The 18,089-nt window shown below is 47.2% G+C and overlaps 1 protein-coding gene across 1 annotated transcript in view; it reads right to left on the reverse strand.

Moving 5' to 3' along the window:
* Window positions 1-18,089, reverse strand: part of LOC138287475 (rho crystallin-like) — a 383,283-nt gene that overhangs the window by 89,882 nt on the left and 275,312 nt on the right. The gene's annotated exons all lie outside the window — the stretch shown is intronic.

Raw genomic sequence — 18,089 nt, forward strand, 5'->3', positions numbered from 1 at the left:
AACAATTTGCCACTCACCAATTTGCCCCTCTCCAAACCAAAACAATCTGCCCCACTTCAATCCAGGACAACCTGCCACACTCCAATCTGACCCACTTTAAACCAAAACAACCTGCCCCACTCTAATTTTCCCCACTCCAATCCCAAACAACCCACTTAATCCAAAACAATCTGCCCCACTCCAATCGAATCCACCTCACCTCACCCCAATCCAATCCACCCACTCCATCCCAATTCACCCCACTCCATCCACCACAATCCACTCCACTACAATTCAGTCCTACCCACACCAATCCAATCCACCCCAATCCAGCCCAGTCCAATCTACCCCACTCCAATATACTTTACCTGTCATCTATCCAAACCACCCCACCCCAATCCAGTCCACTCCATTCCAGTCCAATCTACCCCAATCCAATCCAAACTATTTTACTCCAATGCAACTCACCCTACTCCAATCCAATCCACCCCACTTCAATCAAGTCTACCACTACCCAATCCACCTCACTCTAATCCAATCCATCCCCCTCCGCTCCAATGCAATCCACTTTAATCCACCCACTCCAGTCCCAGCCAGTCCACATCAATCCACCCCACACTATTCCAATCCACCCCACCCCACTCAAGTCCAATACACCACAATCCACCCCCCCCACTCTGCTCCAATCCACACCACCCACTCCAATCCATCTCACCCTAATCCAATCCACCTCAGTCTAATACAATGCATCCCACCCCATCCAATCTACCCCAATCCACCAAACTCAATCCAATCCACCCAATCCCACCCTAGACCACCTCACTCAATCCAATCCACCCCACTCAGTCCAATCCACTCACTCCAATCCACTCCACTCCAATTCGATCCACCCAATCCAATCCACCTCACTCCACTCGAGTCCACAGTCCCACTACAGTCCAATTCATCTGGCACCAATCCAGCCCACCTCACCTCAATGCAATCCACTACACTCCAAACCAACCCACACCAATCCACCCCTCCAGTCTACCCCACTCCAATCCATCCCATTTGAATCTACTCCACCACTCTCCAATCCACCCTACCCCAACCCACTCCACTCCAATCCACCCCACCCCATCCCAAGTCAGGCCATCACACTCCCACCCAATCCATCCAGTCCACTCCACTCCCCTCCCCTCCCCTCCAATCCAATCCTCCCCAATACCATCCTCCCCACCCCAGTTCCTGTCACCCCACTCCAATCGAATCCATCCACCTCACCACACTCCAATCCACCCTACCTCAATGTAATTCACCCACTCCAATCCTCTCCAATCCAACACACCCCACCCCACTCCAGTCCAATCTACTCCAATCTAATCCAAACCACCCTGGTCCAATCCAACCCACCCCACTCTAATCCACCCCACTTAATCAAGACCAACACCTACCCAATCCACCTCACTCTAATCCAATCCATTCCTCTCTGCTCCAATACAATCCCCTTTAATCCACCCCACTCCAGTCCACATCAATCCACCACACACCATTCCAATCCACCCCACCCCACTCCAGTCCAATCCACCGCCATCCACTCCACTCCAATCCACGCCACCCACTCCAATCCACATCACCCTAATCCAATCCACCCCACCCACAGTCTAATCCAATCCGTCCCACCCCACTCCAATGCATCCCACAGCAGCCCAGCACACCCCAATCAAATTCACCCCACCACATTTCAATCCACCACACTCCAATCCAATCCACGCCACACCAATCCACCCCACCCCACTCCTGTCCCCCCACTCATTTCATTCCACCACACTCTACTCCAATTCACCTACTGTATCCCAATCTAATCCACCCCACCCCATCCTATTTCAGTGCACCCCACTCCAATCCATCCAGTCCACCCCAATCCACCCTACTCTACTCCAATGCAATCCACCTCACTACCTCAAACCACTCCAACCCACTCCACCTTATTCCGCCCCACTCCACTCTACTACATTTTCTGCCACTAAACTCTCCTCCCTGCTACTCAACTCTACAATACTCTACTCCTCCCCTTCACTCTGACACTCCACGCTACTACATTTTAGACATGCTCAACAGCAGCCACACTGGTGTTTAACATGGCGTAACACATTGCCAAAGCCAATTGCTCATGTATAGGCAAGACCTATTGGCTTTGTTGTTTTTGGGATGTCCAGTGCAGATGGCTTGTAAAACAAAGAGTTGAATGTGTCCCTGTAAATATCTATGTTACAATTATATGTGCTTGTCAAATTTTCCCAGTTAGAAAAGCAGCAGGCTTTGAATGGCCTCATAGATATGGAGTAAGGGAAGGCAGGGCAAATTGTTGCGTTGCTGCCTTACTCTGCGCAAGGGCGGCGTTGCATGGGCATTGCGGTGGGTATTCCCACGCAACACCCATGGATTTTGACGTATCCCCAGATTTACCAACCTTGGGAAACCTGAGGATGCGTCAAATCCTTACGTCTCCGCCAGTCAAATCTAGTGGAACATATTACCAAAACAAAGGCTTGGAATTCAGGATGTGAGCTACGAAAATCAGTGCAAAAACATTATTTTCTGAGGTACTTCTGCATTCTATGGGTGGAATGTTGAAACAGTGACATAACTTCACATTCCTGAACTACCAATCCGTGTAAAAGATTACCGTATCACCAGTGACATCTAAATGAGGCCATTAAAATGAACCAATTTGTGCAAGAAATTAACATTTTGCTTCATGTACTAACTGAAATTTAAATTTATTCTGAAGTGAAATATCGAAATCTGTTTGAAAAAAGTTATTGATACATTATCAAAATTATGGGTAACAGGAATATGAGATTCATGAAAGAATCACTAAAAAGGATAAATGCAGAAAGTAGTTTATGGAAGAGAAACAAGGACATGAGAAGGTTGACTGCTGTGGCTGAGTCATCATGTTAGAATGGTTATTAGGTCATTAAGACTGAATATTGCTCCCAACAGCTGGAGGATTCTACAATTTCAGTTGAGGACAGTTAGACTGGGACTGAGAAGCCACCTCTAAGGTTGATGGTCTGTTGCTGTAATCCAATAAGATTGAAGACATCAAAACTACATAGAGGAGTCTTTATTAAGCAAAAGACTTAACATTGACACAAAGAGAAAACAGACCAAGTGAACAGTAATTACCACAACCAACTGCCACCTTAGAGTTAGATGGTGGGAATATAACATTAAATATTGAGAGACAAATGCCACACAACGAATTACCAAAAACATATAAGATCCAGTCTGATTCTCATAAAATGTGTTAGTTCTGAAGTCACATCTATGATTGTGTAAATGATGGTTTACTACAGGCAAGAACCATATTCAGTTAAAAGGCCTACAAGCTTAAACACATCCTCAGGTGCATTTACTAGTGGTGTTGAAGGACTTCTTATGGATTCAATTATAATTGCAGTGCAAGAACCACAAAAATAGAGGCACAAAATATAGAACGTACTAGCACAGTTATACTATCACCTGTCTTCAACGGTAGATATAAAAACAAAGAAAAACAAAGAAGAGTACTAGAAACAGCGACTCAACAATGATGGAAACCTGAGGATTAATTTTTCAAACCTTACTCTTTCTGAGCAATAGAAGATATTTTCTTTGAGACTGAAATAGACATTTACAAATGTATTTGTATAATGGATTTTTTTTTTTTTTACAATGGATTACTAAAATTACAATTGGTTAGAAATTTGAATATAGGAATACTGGCTTACAAGCACTTTTATTCAGCTGTAACTAACGGTAGTTTGGATCTTTTTCAAAATTTGGTTACAACAGATATAAAAAGACTTACATTTAAGAGACATTTACTTGTGAATTATGAGCAAACTATTCAACAATTGCATTCAAAGCAAGATTTAATTATAAAGCTTGTGTATATGTTAGGTGCCACTGGGTGCATAAATCAGAGTCATCATACATCAAAAGAGTTAAGACAGTGTAACAAAAAAAATATTTATATTAAACTAACACAGAGGTCTCCAACCTGTTCTGTGGTGAGACCTGCTTTTGATCAGTGAAAATCATTGTGAGCTACTGAAGGCCAAGCCACTTGCACAATGTTACCAGACACCCACACCCAGTTTTATTCACTTTAAGCCTAATGTCCATAGAGCCAAAGACTATGGTTTGAACAAAATAATTTGACTAGGGGCACTAGGACAGGGCTACCATGCGTATAAGTAAGAGTGTGGTCTGTGGAGATGTATGAACATGTGTGCTTATGAATGGAATATATGTGGAATATATGTGTATGGGTGACTAAGAGCTTGGGTCCTATGTACTTGTGGCACAGGACATACCTTTCACCAAATGTGGCGCTGTTACATGTATAATAAAACATAAAAACATTTTTAAATGGGAGAAATATAAAGTGCATACAAATGTTCTGGAAAAAATGTTCATAAAATGGAGAAAAAAAATCTGCACTTTAGATTTCTCCCAATTAAAATAATTGATGTATTTTTCAGTTATAGATATGACACCATGTCTACCAGCCACTGGGAGCAATATGTAAATGCAACACTTTAAAATGGGTGTGTAGGAGGCTGGACTGGCTTGTAGTGAGTACCAAGGGGTACTTGCACCTTGCACCAGGCCCAGTTATCCCTTATTAGTGTATAGGGTGTCTAGCAGCTTAGGCTGATAGATAATGGTAGCTTAGCAGAGCAGCTTAGGCTGAACTAGGAGACGTGTGAAGCTACTACAGTACCACTTAGTGTCATATGCACAATATCATAAGAAAACACAACACACAGTTATACTAAAAATAAAGGTACTTTATTTTTATGACAATATGCCAAAGTATCTTAGAGTGTACCCTCAGTGAGAGGATAGGAAATATACACAAGATATATATACACAATAGCAAAAATATGCAGTATAGTCTTAGAAAACAGTGCAAACAATGTATAGTTACAATAGGATGCAATGGGGAAACATAGGGATAGGGGCAACACAAACCATATACTCCAAAAGTGGAATTCGAACCACTAAGGGACCCCAAACCTATGTGACCTTGTAGAGGGTTGCTGGGACTATTAGAAAATAGTGAGAGTTAGAAAAATAACCCTCCCCAAGACCCTGAAAAGTGAGTGCAAAGTGCACTAAAGTTCCCTTAAGGACAAAGAACTCGTGTTAGAGGAATAATGCAGGAAAGACACAAACCAGCAATGCAACAACTGTGGATTTCCAATCTAGGGTACCTGTGGAACAAGGGGACCAAGTCCAAAAGTCACAAGCAAGTCGGAGATGGGCAGATGCCCAGGAAATGCCAGCTGCGGGTGCAAAGAAGCTTCTACTGGACAGAAGAAGCTGAGGTTTCTGCAGGAACGAAAAGGGCTAGAGACTTCCCCTTTGGTGGACGGATCCCTCTTGCCGTGGAGAGTCGTGCAGAAGTGTTTTCCCGCCGAAAGAACGCCAACAAGCCTTGCTAGCTGCAAATCGTGCGGTTAGCGTTTTTGGACGCTGCTGAGGCCCAGGAGGGACCAGGAGGTCGCAAATTGGACCAGCAGAGAGAGGGGACGTCGAGCAAGACAAGGAGCCTTCTCTGAAGCAGGTAGCACCCGGAGAAGTGCCAGAAACAGACACTACGAGGATGCGTGAAACGGTGCTCACCCGAAGTCGCACAAAGGAGTCCCACGTCGCCGGAGACCAACTTAGAAAGTTGTGCAATGCAGGTTAGAGTGCCGTGGACCCAGGCTTGGCTGTGCACAAAGGATTTCCGCCGGAAGTGCACAGGGGCCGGAGTAGCTGCAAAAGTCGCGGTTCCCAGCAATGCAGCCCAGCGAGGTGAGGCAAGGACTTACCTCCACCAAACTTGGACTGAAGAGTCACTGGACTGTGGGGGTCACTTGGACAGAGTCGCTGGATTCGAGGGACCTCGCTCATCGTGCTGAGAGGAGACCCAAGGGACCGGTAATGCAGCTTTTTGGTGCCTGCGGTTGCAGGGGGAAGATTCCGTCGACCCACGGGAGATTTCTTCGGAGCTTCTGGTGCAGAGAGGAGGCAGACTACCCCCACAGCATGCACAAGCAGGAAAACAGTTGAGAAGGCGGCAGGATCAGCGTTACAGAGTTGCAGTAGTCGTCTTTGCTACTATGTTGCAGGTTTGCAGGCTTCCAGCGCGGTCAGCAGTCGATTCCTTGGCAGAAGGTGAAGAGAGAGATGCAGAGGAACTCGGATGAGCTCTTGCATTCGTTATCTAAAGTTTCCCCAGAGACAGAGACCCTAAATAGCCAGAAAAGAGGGTTTGGCTACTTAGGAGAGAGGATAGGCTACTAACACCTGAAGGAGCCTATCAGAAGGAGTCTCTGACGTCACCTGGTGGCACTGGCCACTCAGAGCAGTCCAGTGTGCCAGCAGCACCTCTGTTTCCAAGATGGCAGAGGTCTGGAGCACACTGGAGGAGCTCTGGACACCTCCCAGGGGAGGTGCAGGTCAGGGGAGTGGTCACTCCCCTTTCCTTTGTCCAGTTTCGCGCCAGAGCAGGGCTAAGGGGTCCCCTGAACCGGTGTAGACTGGCTTATGCAGAATTGGGCACCTCTGTGCCCAACAAAGCATTTCCAGAGGCTGGGGGAGGCTACTCCTCCCCTGCCTTCACACCATTTTCCAAAGGGAGAGGGTGTCACACCCTCTCTCAGAGGAAGTTCTTTGTTCTGCCATCCTGGGCCAGGCCTGGCTGGACCCCAGGAGGGCAGATGCCTGTCTGAGGGGTTGGCAGCAGCAGCAGCTGCAGTGAAACCCCAGGAAGGGCAGTTTGGCAGTACCAGGGTCTGTGCTACAGACCACTGGGATCATGGGATTGTGCCAACTATGCCAGGATGGCATAGAGGGGGCAATTCCATGATCATAGACATGTTACATGGCCATATTCGGAGTTACCATTGTGAAGCTACATATAGGTAGTGACCTATATGTAGTGCACGCGTGTAATGGTGTCCCCGCACTCACAAAGTTCAGGGAATTGGCTCTGAACAATGTGGGGGCACCTTGGCTAGTGCCAGGGTGCCCACACACTAAGTAACTTTGCACCTAACCTTTACCAGGTAAAGGTTAGACATATAGGTGACTTATAAGTTACTTAAGTGCAGTGTAAAATGGCTGTGAAATAACGTGGACGTTATTTCACTCAGGCTGCAGTGGCAGGCCTGTGTAAGAATTGTCAGAGCTCCCTATGGGTGGCAAAAGAAATGCTGCAGCCCATAGGGATCTCCTGGAACCCCAATACCCTGGGTACCTCAGTACCATATACTAGGGAATTATAAGGGTGTTCCAGTAAGCCAATGTAAATTGGTAAAAATGGTCACTAGCCTGTTAGTGACAATTTGGAAAGAAAGGAGAGAGCATAACCACTGAGGTTCTGATTAGCAGAGCCTCAGTGAGACAGTTAGTCACTACACAGGTAACACATTCAGGCACACTTATGAGCACTGGGGCCCTGGGTTACCAGGGTCCCAGTGACACATACAACTAAAACAACATATATACAGTGAAAAATGGGGGTAACATGCCAGGCAAGATGGTACTTTCCTACAGGGTGAAAATTAAACTGCAGTGTCACGACTCACGTGCTGCTGGCGCCTGGAATTTGCAGATCTGGTGGCGTGGATCTTCAATGTTCGACTTTGGCCCAAAAAGGGGCGACTCTTTCTGGTAGCCACGGTGCTGTAGGCAATGGAGACGCCAAGAACAGACCGTGCCCTTCAGAAAATAGCGCCAGAGGGAAAAAACCCCTTAGAAAAAGGGGAAAAACCTCCAAACAGGAAGATTCCTGGAAAAAACAAGAACAAACAAACAGGAATCCAAAAGGAGCAAAAGTCAGGAAACACAGAATGCTGAAATCCAGAGCCAAAAGGTGAGGAAATCAGGAGCGAAGACACTAACTGAGCAGAAAGTGTTGCAGCGCAAAGAAAGAAGAAAACACAGCCCTTATATACTAAAAAACAGGAAGTGACCCACAGGAAGTAAAAGGACACCATCTTAGACAGGGAAACAACACATAGAACAGAATAGAACAGGAACCATAGAGAATAGGAAACAAGGAATGCTGGGAAAGAACAGGAATCTGGGAAGGGGGAAAAGACATAAAGAAAGGCACAACAAAAAACTGCAGAAAAGAAGAAAAGAAGAAAAAAGGGAAAGAAACGAAAAAACAGTTAAGAGGGGTCATAGACCCCTAGTATAGTGGAAAGCAGAAGGTTGAACGAGGCCCCATGCAAGTCTGGGGCCTCGAAATGCGCAGGAGAGGCTGGGGGCGCGCCGCGTCCTAGCAACGCGGTGCGCGGCCCGAGCCGAACGCCTGGCTTGAGTCGAGCTCTCGGCTCGCGCCGCACCGCGCGGCGCGACATGCAGAGTTAACTTTATGTTTATATGGATTCAATAATCATTTAAATGTTCTCCCATTTGAACGTAAGTGCAGTTACAAACAGCAGGCATTTTGGACCCAGAGGCCTGTAGATATAGGGGGTCATTCTGACCCCGGCCGGCGGCGGAAGCCGCCGGCCTGGCTGGAACCGCCAGAATACTGCTGCGCGGTCAAAAGACCGCCGCGGGTATTCTGGGTTTCCCGCTGGGCTGGCGGGCGACCGCCAGAAGGCCGGCCGCCAGCCCAGCGGGAAACACTCTTCCATGAGGATGCCGGCTCCGAATGGAGCCGGCGGAGTGGAAGGGGTGCGACGGGTGCAGTTGCACCCGTCGCGATTTTCAGTGTCTGCATGGCAGACACTGAAAATCTTTGTGGGGCCCTGTTACGGGGGCCCCTGCAGTGCCCATGCCATGCATGGGCACTTCAGGGGCCCCCAGGGGCCCCACGACACCCCTTACCGCCATCCTGTTCCTGGCGGCCAAAACCGCCAGGAACAGGATGGCGGTATGGGGGTCGGAATCCCCATGGCGGCGCAGCAAGCTGCGCCGCCATGGAGGATTCCCCAGGGCAGCGGGAAACCGGCAGTACACCGCCGGTTTTCCGTTTCTGACCGCGGCTGTACCGCCACGGTCAGAATGCCCATGGGAGCACCGCCAGCCTGTTGGCGGTGCTCCCGCGGTCGTTGGCCCTGGCGGATTTTACCGCCAGGGTCAGAATGACCCCCATAGTGTCATTGTTTGAACACAAAAATACAGCCAATAGTTTAAATGGGAGGAATTTAATTGAAGAAACATGCTTTATAACATTTTAAGACATAAATAGCTTAATTGAAAGTGGAGAAAAACATGCATTTAATATTTCATGGAAATATTTTTATTCACTTTAAGTTTCTTATATTTGAATAAAATGGCAATATTTTTCAGTTATAAATATGGCACGTGTCTACTTGCAACTGGGAGCAAGAGGCCTGTTGTTTGTAAATAAAACACTTGGAAATGGGATGGAATTAAAATGAAGACTTAACTTAATCATTAAGTTACCTCTTCATTTAAATTTTCTTCCATTTAAAAGCATTCAGAAACATCATTTTGTCCCCATTATCCAAAACTGAGTTGTCAAGGACTTCTATGTAAGATTTTAATACCTCAGTGCTTGAGTTCTTCGTCTGTACTCTGGGTTATAAATCTGACTCCAGCACTGCTCATTATCAGGCCCTGCTATCTGCATCCTGAAGGTAATAATGTAAAATAAAAACATAATTCCCTTAACTTTAAAAAGAAAATGGGAGCCTGTGCTGAACTTAAAGGCTCAAGATACTTTCAAGGTGCCTGTGAGATACTGGTACATCGCGATCAAGTGGTTGGAGACACTTGCTCTGGTGTATGGTGCCTGAGTTTACAACACATATCTAATGAAGGCTGAAACAGGGGGTTTTGCCACAAAGAAGGGAAACCGACAGATAAATGTGCTTCATACTGTCCATTTTCATTATCAAACACTAAAACCAAAAGCCTGGCAACAACCTTAACTGGCAGGTTGCTCTGGGTACTCAGTTCTCCTATACATTGATACAGCATTTATGCTGAGACACTCTACAAGACTTTGGGTCTCATTACGAGTTTGGGAGAGGGATGAGGCTGCCGGGTTGACTGCCATCAACCCGGCAGCAACACCCCCTGTAGTATTACAATGTCCCAAGGAAGCCAAAGCCAATACCGTAGAACAAAGCAGACAGTGTGCATTCCGCGTGTGCTGGGCAGTGGGGCCCCTGAACTGCCCATGGCGTGATTGGGGGCAGTGCAAGGGTCCCCCTGTGGTTCCCTGCACTTCCTTTCCGCCAGCCTTTTCACAGCAGTTGAACCGCCATGAAAAAGCTTACAGAAAGGGGTCTCGTGACCAGCGCGGCAGAGCGGAACTCAATACTGCCATGGCTGATCACGATTCCAACTGACGTCATCCCATCGGGAACCATGTTCCTGGCGGGGACGATGGTCCCTTGCCAGTCTAACCGCCAGGGTTGTAATGTGGAGGTAAAACCACCCTCCGTGTGGAAGTCTGATCCTCACCGGTAGGCTGGCCGTCTCAAGACCGCCAGCCTCGTATGAAGGCCCTTAATCTCCAGCGACTCAATAACTACATGGCAGCAATTCAGTCAAAGACAGATCCAATTGGAATAATCTCGCTAGATACCAAAAAGGCATTCACTTTTATCCACTGACCATTCTGGCTCCAGGTACTGTGGATATTTGGATTTGGATTGGCTTATTGCAAAATGGTGAAGCTCTTATATCAAACAGGGATGAGTGAATAGGAGGGTGACATCTTAGCAATTCTTCTTGAAGAGGGTATGCAGCAGGGATGCCTGCTTTTTCCGTTACTATTTGCCCTTTGTGTGGAACTGCTTGCATGGTGACCGAAACTAGCTCTCTAGGGGAAAATAATTCCTTCTAAGCACATGATATCCTGATTTGGGGAATGCAGCTAATAATTGGGTAACAACATCAACTGAAACTAAAGATTTTAATCTGGCGGGAACCTACTCCTGGGTATAAAAATCCCAGATAAAGGATTTAAATACCTTGGACTGTATTTAACACCAAAAGCAGAGTTGTCCCTGGAAAAAAACAAGAGCAGAAGATAAGGGACTTCTGGGTTGACGTAAGCATTATCTGCAAGTAGCACTACTGGGTGGGTGGCAAATTTTAACTGAAACTGATATATGCCACAGAAAATACACCTTTACCAATCATCATTGGGCAATCATCATTGGGATAGTCAAGGATCTGCTAACATTACTGTGGGATGGGGGCACCCATGAATTGTGCTGAAAACACTCACAGGGTCCATGTATAATGGTAGGATACCCTTCCAGATGTCAGAGTGCACTATTGGTCAACCCAGATTTCTCTGAAAAATGACTAGGACTTTGCAACATGATTCAACTACTAGGCTAGGTCTACGTTAGAGAAACTCACTTATATGCATTACAGATTTGGTAGGAGAGGATTGACAAATTTGCTTCCAGCCACCCAATTGACATTAGAGGCCTGGGAAGTGGGGACATGAAGTGTGGGGGTGGAAAGGGCAAACTTATGAAAGAAAAGACATTATAGGAATGAAATATGCTAAAGGAAGCACTTAAGTTAAAAGGTTTTCAGCCATGACATACCATTAGGATCACTAAGCTCAGACATCAGAAAGAGGGAAATAATATAACGTGTTTTCAAGCCTGTAAACAGAGTATAATTAAACTCAAGGTCAAATATACAAATATACTCAGTTACGACATGGTCTGCAGGATGAGAAGTCAGAGTAAGGCGTGCTCTCTGAATTTGCTCCACGGGAGAACCGGATACTACTTGAAGAGCAAGGGAGGTGGGCTATGTCTACTTCCATGCCTACAGCGAGACAGAGGCACTGCAGGTAACAACCACCTCATGGCATGGAATTCTGCTGAAACACTGCCACCAGGAAACAAACCCCCCCACGGAACACACCACTCAAAGCTATGTAGTCACAGTAGTGCAGTGGCAAAAGCGTGACACCTTCAATGGCACAGGAAACAAAAAACTCTAACCCCAGGTAAGTGGGAGTTAAACATACAGTATTCACTTTTGATCAATTCATTAGCACTTGCCATTCATAGAAGGGGAAGTCAGGCCCCCAAAGGGGGAAGACAAAACATGCTATTTACAACACTCTCACCTACATTTTACCTATTTGAAGCTCTAGTTTCATCATATATTGATGACTATTTGACTTAATTTCTGAAATTAGGGTCTATGGGCCAGATGTAGGAAAGGAATTGCAACTCGCAAACGGCAAAAACTGCCGTTTGCGAGTTGCAAATCACATTTTCCTATGCAGAAATGCATTCTGCGAGTCGGACCGACTCGCAAAATGCATTTCAGAATCGCAAATAGGAAGGGGTGTTCCCTTCCTATTTGCGATTCCTAGTGGTATGCAACACCATTTGCGACCGCATATGCGGTCGCAAATGGTGTTGCAGTTACCATCCACTTCAAGTGGATGGTAACCCACTCGCAAATTGGAAGGGGTCCCCATGGGACCCCTTCCAGTTTGTGACTGGACCCAGAAACATTTTTTCAGGGCAGGGAGTGGTCCAAGGGACCACTCCCTGCCCTGAAAAAATACCGAAACTAAAGGTTTCGGTTTTTTTTTTAAGTGCAGCTCGTTTTCCTTTAAGGAAAACGGGCTACACTTAAAAAAAAAAAAACTGCTTTATTTAAAGCAGTCACGAACACGGAGGTCTGCTGACTACAGCAGGCCTCCATGTTTGTGAGTGCCCATAGTCGGTATGGGGCCGCAATTTGCGACCCACCTCATGAATATTCATGAGGTGGGTCATTGCGACCCCATACCGACTTGCAGACGGTGTCTGAGACACCGTTCTGCATAACATTTTGCGACTTGCAAACAGCGAGTCGCAATGACTCGCTATTTGCAAGTCGCAAAATGTTATTTTGCTACATCTGGCCCTATGTTTCCTCCCATTGTCTATTTACTTCATATTTATTTGTCTATTTCTATATAACCTGTATATCTTTTTACATGGACTGAAACAGGTTTTAATGCCCTAGAGGAGGATGTCATCACTATAAAAAAGATATCCAAAACAAATAAAACGTTTGAAAGCATAATAAACATTTGTAAACAGTTAGTGTATGGTATATTGAAAAGTAAATTAAATAACCATTCCAAGTGAATATAAATGCTCCTGATAAGAAACTACTGACAATTCATGAAATTCCACTTTTATTTTCCTGTATGAGCTTAAGAAATTTAAATGATGGATTAGTACATACTGATATTATAACTGGAGAAAAAGATATAAACGAAGGATACTATATAAACTCAGAAGATTAGCACTTATCCCTGGTTATCGTGTAGCAGTTGTAATAATGTAATAAATGGAAATAAAAATTCAACACCAACACATGCAATATATTATCAAATTAAAACATAATTTTACCTCTTTAAGTACTGAAGAAATATGTTTAATGCCCTTTATTGCATTTATTTGACTTAATAGTTGTAAACAGCACCCATGAACTAAATAGTATAAGGGTGCTTCACATTACAACAACAAATGCAATAAAGCTTAGCGAGGAACAGTAGAGTTCGGCAAACAATCCAACAGTGCTTAACGGGAAGCAACACAAACAAAAAAACTGAGAAGGAAAAGTGAGTGAGAAGGACTTATACATAGCTGGTTTAAAAAGAGACTTAAAGAAAGAGTTTTTAGAAGTTGTTGAAGTGTTTTCACTAATTATATACTGACATAATTAACCCGTATGATATGTCATGTAGGCTTTTGCAGCATGACTCCAATCCACATCTGTGGTAGACTGACAGCTGGGCTTTGTGCATACTTTCCAGACAGCCATCACACAGGGAGGGTGGAAATGTAATAGGAGTACATCTGCATACTCCTGGGCTGAAAGAGGTAGAGGTGGGGCGCACTTACATTTGTATGGGCTTTGTCCTGCCCTGACACAAAGGGCTTGTTTAGCCTCTACTGATGTCTGGAGCCAGGGTGGAGAAGGGGCATTCCTGGAACTTGTTAGAGCTGGTTGGAACCTTCTCCCCACTTCTAGAAGCTGTGCAAACTGAGTATAAGTGTAGGGGTTGTTCCCCATGTTGAGAGAACAGAGACACTGACTAGATGTTGCTGGAAGGACTCGCCAGGAGCCGCCCCTTGGGACTGCCCTGATGATGTGCTGACCTGTGACCTGATAGGTCACTAAAAGGACTGCCATTTACATTTACCAGGACTTTGACGCTGGCCTGGTTGCCTCGGTCCTGCAGCCTTGTGTCCCCCTCAGCTGTCTCCAGGGGCTGGGTGGTATGCCCCCTGCCCCCCTGCTTGCTACTTCTCAGAGCAGAGCACATGCTCTATTCCTGCGGTGGAACGCTAGGAGAAGCGCTCTATGTGTACCTTCTACAGCGCTTGAGGAGCATTGTTTTGCTGGGCTGAGGTCTGTCGGTGTGAGTGAAGCACACCTGACCTGCTTGGGGCTGATGAGTCCCCCTCCTCTTGCAGGAGAAGGGACGAGGAGCCCATCGACAGCCTCTTGTGATGCACAGACTAAGCATGCATTCCGTTGGTCCCCCGGGGCACAAGCAGGCACTTATTCTTGCAGCTGGAGCCCGTAGGAAGTGGTGCTCCGAACAGCTGTTGTGCCATCACCGCCTCAGCCCAGTAGAATGGATCACCGGTCCAGGGTAGAGAGGAGAGGAGCGCGGTGTCCCTTTCTCCCCCCGCGGGTCCTGAGGATCTGAAGCTGGGCCGAAGATAGAGGGAGTCCTCACCGCGTGCTTGCAGGTAGCCCGCCCCCTTTTGGAGCAAGTACGGGGGAGCCCAGAGGGTTCCCCCCTCCATTCCTTGCTGTAGATAAGCTCCTCTGGTTTCTTTTAGCGGTAGTCTACTATGGGTGGCAGGACGGGGAAGAAAACCTGGACGAAGGTCCTGTACCTGCCCAGCCTTCCTCAGATTACCGTATGTTATATGACAAGGACGCAGGAGCTCCTGTGGGGACTGAGTGTGCCCTGGTTCACGCATGAGAAGTGCAGAGGCTAGGATGTGCATATAAGAGGGGCCGTGGAGTGGTTACCTCTAGGATATGTTTTTCTCTCAGTATTTTCTACCTGATGTGCAGTGGGAGGGGGTATTCATGACTAATGCAATAAGGGAATGTTTCTCTCTAAGTGCATGTCTTAGGATGATGATCCAACAACTGCTTTTTTAGCACGGTGCTACTGATATATGTGATGATCTGACGACTGCTTGTTTAGCAGAGGATTACTGATTTATGTTGTTTTTTGGGCTAATGATGTTTCATGCAGTGCAGTTTATTTTTATATAACTTGTTGTGGAGTGTTCTGTGGGGTGTATTTATTGTGTCATTGGGTTGTGTGTGTTGTGCCAACACTTTACACGTTGTCTCTGGGATAAGCCTGACTGCTCATGCCAAACTACCAAGGGGGTGAGCAGGGTTAACTTAGGTGTGTAGTTCTCTTGCCCTGACTAGAGTGGTGGTTCCTGCCTGGCATAGGTGGCAACCCTATGCAACCAGAAAGCCCATTTCTAACACTGGTGATCAGCAGTGAGGATAGGACTTGCGCTTGCACAATACCGTTGTGACTTATTGTTGCACCACAAATTGCACTTAGACCATTGTGTGTTTTGTTTTCTCCTAATTCTCTCATTGGTCATTTTTCCTGTTTTCAGCTATTACGCCTGAGCATTTTGTTATTGCACTTGTTCTGATGATACCTTGCCAAAATGGGATTAATCTTTGTTATAGACAACCTGTGGGAGTATACTCAGGAGGAATTAAAGGTTCTCTGTAGGGAGAGAGGACTACCAGAGAGTGGGGACCTCATGTCCTATATTTATTTTGCCAAAGATTGCAAAAGGTTGCTGTCATATATCCAGGGGGTAGTGGTTCTGAGAGGCACTCAGAGGAGGCTCCTGAGTGTAGTGAGGGTTCTCAGTGGTAGGGTTCCCAAATCTTATCCCTAGTGGGCAGTGAAGAGACTGACTAGGAAGGGGGGAATGACCGGGCGGGGATGCCAGTTGACAGGGAGGACCCCATAGATAGAGAGTCCCTTGCTGGGTCCAGTGTTAGGAGCAGTGTCACCTCCCATTCCTTGTCGCCTGAGGAGCTCAGAGATAGGCAGGAAAGAGACTGAAGGTGCAGCTGGCATGGCTGGCTGCGGAGGAGAGAAGGGGTGAGGTAGAGAAGTCCTTAGTCCAGGAGAGGATGGCAGAGAGGGCCCTTGCCAGGGTGTGACTCGCTGCTGAGTGCAGTCTGAAAGGCCTGGCCTCACCAGCGCTGCAGGTGGAGTCCAGTTATCGCAGCAATGTTGAATGCAGCGGCAGGGACAATCCCCACATGCCCAGAGAATTGGTGCCTGGGTTCCTAAAGGGTAGGACATATATCAGTGGTTGAGGGAATATGAGGAGGCTCTGGTAGCATGCAGGATCCCTGAGAAGGATTGGGGGACTGGCCTGGGGAGCTATTTTCCTGAAGAGGGGAGGGATGCTCTACTGTCCTGGAAGGGAGTGACAGGAAGGAGTATCCCCCTATGAAGGAGACACTGATAAGGAAGCATGGCTTCACCCCTGAGGAATACTGGTTGAGGTCCAGGTGCAGCAGAAAGCTGTCCCACCAGTCTTGGGGATAGTTTGTGGAGGACTGCTGCATGGCACTGGATGGATGGATGAAGGATAGCACAGCAGACAAGTTTGAAGCGCTGTTTAATCTGATTGCCAGAAAGCACCTGCTTTGTAGTTGTTTTCCAGGGCTATGTCAACACCTGTTGGAGTGTAAGCTCTCTAACCCCAGGGGACTTGCAAAGAGGCAGACCTCTGAGTGAGTGCCAGAGGGTCTGGAAAAGCATTTGGAGGTGCTCCTGAAGGCAGTGGCTCAGGTCTTCCCCAACCAGGTGAGGTGGGGGAGGATGCAGTGTCCCAGGTAGGTCCCAGTGTAGCAGGATGGGTGAGGGAACCCATGTCCAGTCTCAGAGGAGAGGGAATGGAGGTTGTCTGAGTCCCAGGATGCCCGAGACCCAGTCCCAGAGGGGTTCCATAAGAGAACACCAGGGAGGAGGCCTAGCCTGTACCTTGAGGCCAACTGCTGAGAGGGACCCATAATGTCAGGAGGACTTGGGCAGGCAGCTGTCATCATGAGAGGTTGAGGGGGGTTGCAGTAAACACTAGAGCGCTTGGAGGCTCAGGGGTCAGCTCTAAAGTAAGAGCCCCCCCCTCTCCCTCCCAGGAATGAGCATGGTGAAACCATCCCAAGTCTGGGGGGGTGCTTCATGCTCTGCTAAATGGGCAGGGGTTGGGAGACCAGCGCCAGACAGAATCTTGTACAACCCCTAGGGAAGGTGTTTCTCTGGGGTGGGAGGTGTAGAAATACTCCCCAGGAAGTCCTGGGTTGCCATGCAGTGGTCCAGTCTAAGGCTGGATGGTCAGGTTCAGAGGGTGAACCCTGGCTTGATGGGTGGGGCGGTTTGCCCAGTTGTCCCTCCTGGTGTGACTTCTAGGGGTACTCTCCATGATCGGGAAGTGCAGAACTCTGGAAGGGGAAGCAGGGGAGGGAGAGACTCACCTCTGACCCGGGTTCAATCCAAGGGTGCAGATCCTGGGTTGGGAGACCAGTTACAGGGTAGTGGCTCGGGGCTGGTGGGGGAATTGTGCGGGACGGCTGTTACCAGCGCCCTGACTGTTCTGGAGTCTGGGGGTACCACTCCCAGGAGGAGGGTGCGGTACCCCAGAAGGAGGGGCCCATTCTAAATAATTGTATGCCCCCTTTTAACGCCTACTCAGAACAGCCGTTAGAAGTGCCGAAAAAAACGGTGCAAGGAAATCTCATAGATTTTCTTGCAACATTTTTCCAGCCCCCCTAACGGGGGAACGCACCCTTGCATACATTATGCATGGTGCATGCATTATGTGGCGCAAGGGTTTACAAAGTGGCGCAATGGAAGCATTGCATCACTTTGTAAATATGGTGTGTGGGAACTGCCACCTTAACGCCACATTTGCATCAAAATAATAGCTGCAAATGTGGCGCAAGTTGGTGCTAGGGGCTTATAAATATGCCCCTAAGTTTCAATGATGTACACAAGACTGAAACCACTTCTTTATTTTGTTCTATTTTTAACAACT

This window comes from Pleurodeles waltl, chromosome 4_1 (assembly GCF_031143425.1).
Source record: "Pleurodeles waltl isolate 20211129_DDA chromosome 4_1, aPleWal1.hap1.20221129, whole genome shotgun sequence".
NCBI classification, from domain to species: Eukaryota; Metazoa; Chordata; class Amphibia; order Caudata; family Salamandridae; genus Pleurodeles; species Pleurodeles waltl.